This window comes from Microcaecilia unicolor, chromosome 11 (assembly GCF_901765095.1).
Source record: "Microcaecilia unicolor chromosome 11, aMicUni1.1, whole genome shotgun sequence".
NCBI lineage: Eukaryota > Metazoa > Chordata > Amphibia > Gymnophiona > Siphonopidae > Microcaecilia > Microcaecilia unicolor.
In genome coordinates, this window is record NC_044041.1 from 121,762,431 (window position 1) to 121,774,483 (window position 12,053).

The 12,053-nt window shown below is 47.7% G+C and overlaps 1 protein-coding gene and 1 long non-coding RNA gene across 25 annotated transcripts in view; one reads left to right on the top strand and one right to left on the bottom strand.

The window, feature by feature from the left end:
- Positions 1-5,884, bottom strand: part of LOC115480068 — an 81,893-nt gene extending 76,009 nt beyond the window's left edge. Inside the window, exon 1 of the long non-coding RNA XR_003943782.1 lies at positions 5,811-5,884. This is a non-coding gene — a long non-coding RNA (uncharacterized LOC115480068). The remainder of the gene's footprint in view (positions 1-5,810) is intronic.
- The window catches only part of NRXN2 (neurexin 2), a 1,346,335-nt gene that overhangs the window by 1,280,172 nt on the left and 54,110 nt on the right, over positions 1-12,053 (top strand). The window lies entirely within an intron of this gene.

Below are 12,053 nucleotides of genomic sequence, written 5' to 3' on the forward strand. Positions count from 1 at the left end.
ACACGTGCACTCCCAGCTTGCGCAGGTAGGCCGCTACCACCACGAGGCACTTTGTAAACACTCGTGGGGCAGAGGCGAGCCCAAAGGGCAGCACACAATACTGAAAGTGCCGTGCGCCCAGGCGGAATCTGAGATACTGTCTGTGAGCTGGCAGTATCGGGATGTGAGTGTATGCGTCCTTTAAATCCAGGGAACATAGCCAATCGTTTTTCTGAATCATTGGCAGAAGGGTGCCCAAGGAAAGCATCCTGAACTTTTCTTTGACCAGGAATTTGTTCAGGCCTCTCAGGTCTAGGATGGGACGCATCCCCCCTGTTTTCTTTTCCACAAGGAAGTACCTGGAATAGAATCCCTGCCCTTCCTGCCCGGGTGGTACGGGCTCGACCGCATTGGCGCTGAGAAGGGCGGAGAGTTCCTCTGCAAGTACCTGCTTGTGATGGGAGCTGAAAGACTGAGCTCCCGGAGGACAATTTGGAGGCAGGGAGGCCAAATTCAGGGCGTATCCGCACCGCACTATTTGGAGAACCCACTGGTCGGAGGTTATGAGAGGCCACCTTTGGTGAAAGAATTTTAACCTCCCTCCGACCGGCAGGTCGTCCGGTACGGACACTTGTAGGGCGGCTATGTTCCCGTGGATCCAGTCAAAAGCCCGTCCCCGGCTTTTGCTGTGGAGGCGCAGGGGGCTGCTTAGGCGCACGCTGTTGACGGGAACGAGCGCGCTGGGGCTGTCCCTGTGCCTGACGAGGCCTTCGGGCCGGCTGGTTGTACCTACGCTTCGCAAAAGAATAGGGTGCAGCCTGCCGGACCCGGGAAAAACGCCCGCCCGTGGGGGCGGGTGCTGAAGGCGCCCGGTGGGAGAGCTTGTCGAGAGTGGTTTCCCGCTGATGCAGTTGGTCAACCATCTGCTCGACCTTCTCACCAAAAATGTTATCCCCCCGGCAAGGGACGTCAGCCAGTCTCTGCTGGGTGCGGTTGTCCAGGTCAGAGGCACGCAGCCATGAGAGCCTGCGCATCACTATACCTTGGGCCGCAGCACGAGATGCCACGTCACAGGTGTCAAAAATCCCCCTGGACAGGAACTTTCTGCACGCCTTCAGCTGCCTGACCACCTCCTGATATGGCCTGGACTGCTCTGGCGGGAGCTTATCGACCAGGTCCGCCAGCTGTTGCACATTGGTCCGCATGTGGATGCTCATATAGAGCAGGTAGGATTGGATGCGGGTCACGAGCATGGAGGATTGGTAGGCCTTCCTCCCAAACGAGTCCAGAGTGCGAGACTCCCGCCCCGGGGGCGCCGAGGCGGTATCCCTCGAACTCCGTGCCCTCTTGAGAGCAGAATCCACGACCGCTGAGTCATGGGGCAACTGGGGCCGCATGAGCTCTGGGTCAGAGTGGATCCTGTACTGGGACTCTGCTTTCTTGGGCATGGTGGGGTTAGTTAATGGTCGCACCCAGTTCCGAAGCAGCGTCTCCTTCAGGACATTGTGCAGCGGTACCGTGGAGGACTCTCTAGGTGGTGATGGATAGTCGAGGACCTCGAGCATCTCGGCCCTCGGCTCTTCCACAGAGACCACGGGGAAGGGAATGCTGATAGACATATCCCGCACAAAGGAGGCAAAGGAGAGACTCTCAGGAGGGGAGAGTTTCCTCTCCGGTGACGGCGTGGGGTCCGAGGGAAGGCCCGTAGACTCCTCTGAGGAGAAATATCTCGGGTCCTCCTCTTCCCCCCACGAGTCCTCATCCTCGGTATCGGACATTAGCTCATGTAGCTGAGTCCGGTACCGGGCCCGGCTCGACGTCGAGGCACCGAGGTCTCGGTGTCGTCGAGCGGTGGACTCCCGCGCCGGCGGGGACGGAGCTCCCTCCATCGACGTCGACGGGGACTCCACCTGCGTGGCGGTCGAGACCGGCACCGCAAGCGGCGGCGGTGTCGACAGCCCCGGCGCCGGGCTAGAGCTCGCCGGCGCCACAGTCATCGGCGTCGGGGGCGCAAGCACCCCCGACGCCGGCACAGCCTGGCGCATCAGCCCTTCCAGGATCCCCGGAAGGATGGCTCTGAGGCACTCGTCCAGGCCCGCTGCCGGGAAAGGCGGTGGGGCCGGTAAGGGTGTCGGTGCCAGAAGCTGCTGGGGGCCAGGAGACGGCACCGAGGTGCCGGAACCCCGACGCGTCGGTACCTGCACCACCGACGGAGATCTCTCCTCTCTGCGATGACGCTTCGGCGTCGACTCCTCTTCAGGGTGCACCGAGGGCTCCCGGTGACGGCGCTTTTTGTCCTTTTTCCGGTGCACGTCACCGGCGCCGGAGGGCATGGAGGAGGAGGAGGTCGATCCCCCTCGGTCTCGAGGTACCGGGTCCGACAGGGTTCGGTCCCGTGGCTCACGAGCTGAGGGAGTGACCGGGGCCGACTGCCCACGCGGCCTCTCAACCCCACTCTCACCGGCGGACCGGCGGGCCGACGGGACCTGTTCTCCTGGGGTCGCTGCCATCGGTGCCGATGTCTCGGGCATCGATACCGGTACCGAAGAACCGGCCTTCGATACCGATGCCGTCGAGGTCGACGTCGAGGGGCCGGCGCAAGTTCCAAAAAGACGGTCCCGTAGAACTTGCCTCGCAACCTGAGTCCGTTTCCGGAGACCGAGACACAAAGCACACGACTTGAGATTGTGCTCCGGCCCGAGGCACTGGAGGCACGAAGCGTGGGTGTCGGTCTGCGAGATCGGCCGGCCGCAGCGACCACACTTTTTAAATCCACTCGGGACCTTCGAGGACATCGACGGAAAAATCGCGTCGGCGAAGTCAAAGTCGGCAATGGTGGCTAAAATCACACCACGAAAAAACAAACCGACCGAGCGGCCACTAGGCCGCAACGTGGCGTCCCCGCTAGAAGCGAGGGAAAAGGGGAGCGCGTGCTCCACACGCGCGAAATCCCTTTTTTTTTTTTTTTTTTTTTTTTTTAATAACACAAAAGAAAAGAAAAGAGGAAACCGAACGGGAATCCAAAAGCGACGATCCGCGTAAACGCGGTCGAAAAATCCGGCGGCTGAACAGAGAGAGAGGCAATTGCACAACTCTCTCCAGTCGCGGAAAAAAAGTAACTGGCGGGAGCGGTCGCGCACGGGCGGGAAGACGGCCGCGCATGCGCGGTGGGCGTGTCCTGCGTGCCGACCGTCCCGCGAAGCTTCTTCCGGTTGGTGGGGGCTGCCGCGGACGTCACCCAGTCGTGAGAACAAGCAGCCTGCTTGTCCTCGGAGAAATGGGTGTTTTGTGGGTGTTCCCAAGTTTACGCGCATTATTATACCACATGGCCCAGTCCGCATAAACCTATGCACAGGGATTTACGCCACATTTTTGTTGGTGTAAATGGAAGTGTGTAGTTTTAGGCACTGTGATAAGAACATAAGTGGCCATACTGGGTCAGACCAATGGTCCATCTAGCCCAGTATCCTGTTTTCCAAACAATAGCCGAGCCAGATCACAAGTTCCTGGCAGAAACCCAATTAGCAGCAAAATTCCATGCTACCAATCCCGGGGCAAGCAGTTGCTTTCCCATGTTTGTCTCAATAGCAGACTATGGACTTTTCCTTCAGGAATTTGTCCAAACCTTTTTTAAACCCAGATACACTAACTGCTGTTACCAATCAACTAAGCGTATTTTCTATACTGTGCCTAAATCTTTACAGAATACGCCTAGGCGGAAATGTTTTCTGCATGGATTTTTAAGCATTATATATAGAATCTGGCCCTAACTGCTATGCGGCTCAAAGGTATAAAATAGGATGCACAGTATTAGCGCATGCTGACCTTTATTAAAAGGGCCCCTAAGTAAGAAAAATAAAGTAAATAACACAGGTGCAGATAGCAATAGAAAACAATACTCAATATCATTAAAACCTGACTTGGGGGAGTCTTTTACTAAGGTGCGCTAGCGTTTTTAGCTCGCGCTAAAAATCAGCTGTGCTAAACGCTGAGATGCTCGTGGGCTAGCGCACGTTAGTAAAAGACCCCCTTAATCTGATACTGAATTTCATAAATTATTATTTTTTAAATTTTAAATGAAGAGTGCGCAATCCACACAATACAGTCACCAAACTGACTGGATGAGAACCATCATCGCACCACTCATGTTCTCACAATTTATAATGACATTTACCAGCATGTGACCCACACATTACTGTGTCATTAATCGAAATACCACTGTTAGACATGGAGAAATATACATACACTACCACAATATAAGTTATATTAATAAACATATTTGCACATATGTCAATTTTTATGTCAAAACAATGAATAGCAAAAAAATCCCAGGTGGTGAGCAGAGTCCATCAAATGTACCAGTCAGTTTCCATAAATTCACGAAGTATAATCAGAATACGCTAGAAGTTGTCATTGGGTCAGTGTCACCATTTCTTCAACATTTCCTCACATTTCCCTAAGTAAGCAACCATAAACCTCCTTTCAAGAAGTACTTTATTGCCGTTTTATTAATGATTTTCCCATATTCAGATTTGTAATTACTAGATTTTTTTTATTTGTTAGTTTTGGAGTTCTTTTTCCTTGTTCTGCGTTATTCAAAACGTTTTCTCAATAAAAAGTTTGAACTAAAAAAAGAGAATGTGTGTCAGAGACAAAGAGAGCCAGAGTAAAAAGTGCATGTGTGTGTTTTTAGATAGTTTGTTTCTCACAGAGAAAGAGACTCTCTCAGAGACTGAAGGCTCCTTTTACAAAGTGGTGCTATGTGAAGAAGCCCATTTTATTCCCATAGGTTTCTCTGCATTCAGGGGCCCTTTTACTAAAAGGTTGGTGTGTGGCAATCCGGAACTACCGCCAGCCTGCCGCAGGAGCCCAGTGGTAGTTCCCACCCCCAGCGTGCGCCATTTCTGGTGCAACAAAAATATTTTCTATTTTTGTAGCACCAGTGCTTACCCAACAGTAATTGCGCTGCCCGGTTACCGCTAGGTTAGCGCGGAAGCCCTTACCACCACCTCAGTGGGTGGCGGTAAATGCTCCCCCCCCCCCCTCCGAAATGGCCCTGTGGCAAGTGGTTCACTTACTGCACGGCTATTTCTTTTTGAAATAAAAAAGACAGCCTTTTACCCACTGTGGTAAAAGGGAGCCTCAGCGTGCATCAAAAAAACGTGCTGATGCTGGCGAAGGCCCCCTTTTACTGCAGCTTAGTAAAAGGACCCCTGAGCGCACACTAATCGGTAGTGCCACCTTGAAAAAGGAGCTCAGAGAGAGGAAAAGGGAAAATGCTTGTGTATGTTTTTAGAAAAAGAGAGTGTGTGTGTTTGTCAGAGAGACAGTCTCAGATCAAAGCTCCTTGCTCAGACCTTTTGGGTAGAAAAATAGCCTATGGCATTTCTCTGGATAAAACGTTATCTCCTGCCAAGTTTGGTCACATTCATCTGAGCGATGTTCAAATGCATAAAGAAAAAATACATTTTCAAAAACATTATATTGATAGATAAATCTCTAACATGGGACTGTACAATGCTGTGTATACTGATGGACCTTTAATAAATAATAATCACTGCCCTGTGACTGACTGTACTGCGCCATGTACACTGGGGTAACACTCCAGATATGTTTGTACTATACTATAGTATACATTGCTTATAGTCCGCAAATACCTGAACAGTTCAATGTGGATTACATTTTAAAAAATAAAACTGGACCACAACCATCCAGGAAAATACATATTATCAACAATCTATCAAATGGCTAAAACAAAAATTCTCAAATAACCAAGTTTTTACATTTTTACGAAACACCAAGTGACTGCAAGCTGTGAATTCTTTCCTCACCTTGTTACTGTGAAAGAAAGAGCAGAGCATCAGATAGCAGGAAGTCTTCATATCTAAGGATGTAATGAGGGGCTGCGCTGGCAATCAAACAAAAGCAGAGGTTAGCCAATAGACACTCCAACACAAGGAGATAGTGCTTAAAAGGCGCTTTATTTGCTTCTTGGACAAAGGGACCCAACACACTGGCATCCACTTAGGATGGACCCCTGTGTCCATAGCAACCGGACAATTTGGGAAGATGAAAGCAAAGGAGGAAGATAACAGAAGAGGAATCGGAGGTCATTGCAGACACAAGAATATTAGTTCTTGTGCGCGCTCCTCAGTTCTAATCTCCTGCTCTGTAACTGTATGTGAGACCTCAGGACCGGTTGCTGTATCTCCCTGTGCCTCAGTTTTAGACAGCTGTAACTTGGCAGTTTCCATTTTACAAACCTGTCTATGTGTAAATTAGGTGCCTAGATTCACACGTATGTTCTCATTCATGTGCACACACTTGTTCGTTTATTTATTTTTGTTACTTATTTTAAAATTTTCTATTCCGCTGTATCTCCAAATGTTCTAAGCGGCTTACGTAGCCAACATACATAACATCAAAACAACAAAACATTACAACTATCTCACTACTCGCAATTACTCCATTCACCATCAATTAAGGGGTCCCTTTAAAAAGGTGCGCTGAAAAATGGCCTGCGCTAGTGTAGACGCGTGTTATGGGCATGCACAGAATCATTTTTCAGCGTACCTGCAGAAATGCCTTTTAAAACTTTTTGCCGAAAATGGACTTGCGGCAAAATGAAATTTGCCGCATGTCCATTTTGGGTCTGAGACCTTACTGCCAGTCATTGACCTAGCGGTAAAGACTCGCATGGTAACAGGCAGTAATTTCCTATGCGCATCAAATTCCACTTGGCGCACGTCCGAAAATAAAAAATATTTTTCAGACGCGCATATTGGACGTGTGCCAAAAATGTAATTACCAAAAGAGCCACGTGGTAACTCCATTTTGGCATGTGTTGGACGCACATAGACGCTTATGCGGCTTAGTAAAAGGGCCCCTAAATGTCTTTAAACCTTTATGACTTATTTTAGGACTGTTACACCTGTCTGGATACAACCCCAGCTGAGTTACTTTGCTGTGTGGGCACATCCCCAATCTTTCTTTTGCTCATTATGATGCAGTGAAAGTCATCTGAATATTGATTCTGATGTGCAAAGGAAGGCTGTGCAAATACCAGCATCTCCTGTCAACCCTGCTTCTCCCAGTACCTTTCAGGACCAGCAGAATAGTGACTAATGCAGAGTGCAGATCCTGAAAATACCAGAGGAGACACCAGCAAAATGTAGAGAGTACAGGAGCTGAAAATATAAGAGAAGTCTCTTATAAAATTCAAACCATGCAGAAGGCAAAAATACTATAGTAGATGCCAGTGAAATGCAGAAAGCATAGTGATTGAAAATAGCAAAGGAGACTCCAGCAAAATGCAGAGAGCACAGCGGCTGAAAATACCAGCAGAGACGCCAGCAATTTGCAAAGAGTGCAAAGGCTGAAAATGCCAGAGGACACCACAGTAATATGCAGAGAATGCAAGGGGTGAGCATGGGAATCGAAAATACCAGAGGATTTGCCAACAAAATGCAGGAGAGCTCAGGACCTGACAATTATAGAGGAGACTCTGGTAACATGCAGAGAGTGGAAGGGTTGAAAATACCAGTGGAGACTTCAGCAAAATGTAGAGAATGCAAGAACTGAACATACCAAGGAGGACTCTGACAAAATGCAGATAGCACAGTCAGGCTGGAAAAAACTAGAGGAAACTTCAGCAAAATGAAGAAGAGAGGGCCAGGGGCTGAAAAGAACAGAGACTAGAAAGTGCCCCCCCTTCCCCACTCCTGGAATGTTGCTATCTCCCTTGAGGTTTAGGGAGATTCTGCTATGAGTGTCTCTCTCCTCCTCTCTAGATCTCTTTTTGCTCTTTAATCTGATGGACTGAACTTTGGTACTCCATCCTGGGGACTGATTAAACTGAAATGTCAGTCTTTACTCCTCTCAACTGAGCATTTTGAAATGCTGACTTGTCAGCACCCAAACATCACAGAAGTGTGGAGGCAAACTCCCCAAGCTAATTATCTGTCTGTCTAAATCACCTTTATCAGTTAAAAAGCAGATCTGCCTGGGAGAAGGTCTCATAGACAGCTCTGGGCCCCAGTCTTGGGGTTAGAGCCTAATATGGAGTCCACTTCATTCATATGCATGATACATGCTCTTCCTTTTTGTGTCTATATTTAGGTGCCTGTTCTATAAAGAAAGTAAAATATGTGCTATAATTTAGTCATGAGCACTTATGCCAGCCATACAGTTGATGTAATGCTCACACCTAAATTGTTAAACGTGCATAAATTATATTATATTATATTATATTATATTATATTATATTATATTGTATTGTAAACCACTTTGAAGCCTAGAACAGGCCATGGTAGTATATCAAGCAGAAATAAATAAGTAAATATAATTTGCATGCATAACTATACGCCCTGGAGCAGAAAACAAAAGCACAAAAAGCTTTCAGGATTGGGGAGCGTCAACTCAAATTTTATTGGACAGACCCAACAAGGTGCGTGCTTCGGCAAAGCCACCTGCGTCAGGGGTCTTGCAAAAGTTCACAATTTCCAGAAAATGCAAAGGACAGTCTTCAGGATGCTGAAAGCCGCCCAAAAAAAAGCCACTAGTGCAGCTGGTTTCTTAATATGCAACAACACCGCATGAGTAAACAGCCCTGTTCATTCTGCACCAAACTCTGCTCATATTTATGCTCACCGTCAAACTATGTGCAATTGCATTTGGGTGTTTTTTTAAATAGAACAGCACATAGCTGGAATGTTAGGGCTTTTTTTGAGGGGGTACTTGGGGGTACTGAGTACCGGCACCTTTCCACTGTCTGCTAAAATTGACCCATGGTCCCCAAGTTTTAATGAAAGAGCTCAGGCTCTACACACCAATTCTGCCTTTTCATAGATTCTGTGACTGGTTGGAATGGGCCTGGCTATTGTGGGGTGGGTCCCTCAGTGATCACCCCACCCCTGAAGGGTGGCCTGGCATTTGAGTACCGACACCTTTTTTGCTAGAAAAATGCACTTTAAGTATTCTGGTTATTTGCACATGTACTTGGTGTCTAAGGGCCCCTTTTACTAAGCTGCGGCAAAAGGGGGCCGGTGCTGGCATTGGCGCTTGTTTTACACATGTGCCAAAGCCCCCTTTTACCGCAGCTGATAAAAGGGAAGGCTCAACTTCCTGCGGGAAATGGCCATACGGCAAGTAAAGCACTTGTTGCGTGGCCAATTTGGGGGGGGGGGGGGAGCCCTTACTGCCACCCATTGAGGTGATGGTAAGGGCTCCCGCATTAACCCAGCAGTAACCAGGCAGCACTGCCTGATTACCCCCAGGTACATTCCGGTGCTACAAAAATAAATAGGGGGGTGGGAAGTACCACTGGGCTGCTGCAGTAGCCCAGCAGAACTTCCTGTGTAGTGAGCGGTAAGCCCATGTTGGGCTTACCGTCGCTTAATAAAAGGAGCCCTAAATGTTGGTTCAAAAATAGAAGCAGCAACACCAACCAGCCCGTGGGTATAGATGTATACACACTATTTAAACAGCAATCTCTGATATCGGTGTGTATCAATGTTGTCCTACTATTTAGATGTTACAATCAATACTCAGCATCTTTCGGCCTGCGTCAGGGGCACAGGTAAATACTGCTGGTAGGACATTTATCACACCTTAAAAGACAGCACTCAGTATGTAAAAGGTTGCCTATACTAAGCTCCCAGAGCCCAGTATAAAGTGCTTCAAAAAAGGTTGAAACCAATCATTTAGCAAGAATCTCAATAGGCCTTGCTCAGGGCCAGTACTAGGGTTTGTGACGCCCTCCTGCAACTTATCAGTCAACGCCCTCCCATCCATCCAGCATCTCCCCTCTCACTTTCCTTCTCCAACCCCACCTTCATCCCCATCTGGCACCTTTCTCTTTTCCCTCCCCCCCACAGGGGCACTAGGGCGCTTTTTTTGTTTGGGGAGGAGGGTGAATAGTGGAGTGCCGCAGGAATCTATACTGGGACTGGTGCCATTTAACATATTTATAAATGATCTGGAAATTGGAAGGACAAGTGAGGTAATTAAATTTGCTTATGACTCAAAACTATTCAAGGCTGTCAAAACACATGCGGACTGTGAAAAATTGCATGAAGACCTTAGGAAACTGGAAGACTGGGCATTCAAATGGCAGAAAAAAATGTAATGTGGACAATGCAAGGTGATGCACATTGGGAAGAACAATCCAAATGTTACCTGATGCTAGGGTCCACCTTAGCAGTCAGCACCCAAGAAAAAGATCAAGGTTTCATTGTAGACAATATGCTGAAATCTTCTGTTCGGTGTACAGCGGCAGCCAAAAAAGGAAACAGGATGCTAGGAATTATTAAGAAAGGGATGGTAAACAAGACCAAGAATACTATAATGCCTCTGTATCGCTCCATAGTGCGACCTCACCTTGAGTATTAAATTCAATTCTAGTTGCCATATCTCAAAAAGATATAGTGGAATTAGAAAAGATTCAGAGAAAAGTGGCCAAAGTGATAAAGGGGATGGAACTCCTTTCATATGAGGAAAGGCTGAAGAGGTTAGGCCTTTTCAGCTTGGAAAAGAGACAGCTGGGGGGGGGGGGGGGGGGGGGACATGATTGAGGTCTACAAAATCCTGAGTGAAGTAGAATGGGTAAAACTTTATTGATTTTTCACTCTTTCAAAAAGTGCAAAGACCAGAGGACACTCAATGAAATTACATGGAAATACTTTTAAAACAAATAGGAGGAAATATTTTTTCACTCAATGAATAGTTAAGCTCTGGATTTCGTTGCCGGAAGAAGTGTTAACAGTGGTTAGCCTATCTGGGTTTTAAAAAGGTTTGGACAAGTTCCTGGAGGAAAAGTCCATAGTCTGCTGTTGAGATAGACATGAGGAAGCCACTGTTTGCCCTGGGATTGGCAGCTTAGAAAGTTGCTACTGTTTGGGTTTCTGCCAGGTACCTGTGACCTGGATTGGCCACTGTTGGAAGTAGGATACAGGGCTAGATGGACCATTGATCTGACCCAGTATGGCTATTCTTATGTTCTTATGTATATTTCAGCCACAATACAGATAGTGCTGGACTAAAAATATGTCTAGCCACTCTAACACTATGCATATAGAGAGTAATTCAGTGTGGGTGCCTCCTTTTAGGCACCCCAGTGCTGCGTTGTGAGAGCATCTGGTGCCCAGATTCCATTATAGCGCAACCCAGTATCAGCCTAAAATCTAGGGCCTCGATATTCAGACCGCGGGACATAGCTGGGCAGTCTCCCGCGGTCTGCACTGAACCCAGATATTCAATGCTGGGCCATTTCCGCTGACTGGCATTGAATATTCAGATTTTTTTTAGGTGGTTTGAAGATAACTAGCTATGGCGATATTCAGGCATAGCCAGTTATCTTTAAACTGGATGAAGATATACTGGGGTTTGAAGTGGCCAATTCGGAGCACAAAACTTGATTTAAAAATCGGCAGACAGCCAGTTATATCACATGATATAATCGGTTATCCGCCAGCCGCTACCAGTGGAAATCCAGCGAAAGAAAGCCGGTTCTCCTCCGCTGAATGTCGGCAGATAGCCAGTTAAGCGCTACTTAACCAGTCAGCATCCATTCTGACCGGTTAAATAACACTAAATTTCGAGCAGTAGGTGCCTGCAGTTTAACCAGTCATAGACCTGGCATAACTACGGGTGCCTAAGAGCAGCAAAGGTGTGAATAACTGACAGTATGCAGTAAATGGTGCATGTAAGTGGAAGCCCGCCCACGTGAACGCCCCCTTGCATTTCACTTACACACTCAAGTGGCTCATAAATGAGGGTGCCCTGTGTAGAATCGCTCTAATGGTGGAGGGGTGGGGAGCGAATGAAGTAGCAAAATTATCCATATGGCATTTATATGATGCCGTTATCCCCCAGATTCTATATAGTGCGCCTAGATATCTGCGCTGAAATCCAGGCGGATTCTATAACAATGGGCGTAACTTAATTGGCTTAACAAGCTAATTAGTGTTGATATCAGCACTTAAACAATAATGAGCACTAATTGGAAATAATTAGAATTTACGCACACAACTCGCTAAGCGTATTCTGTAAGGCACTACACCTAACTTCTAATGCAT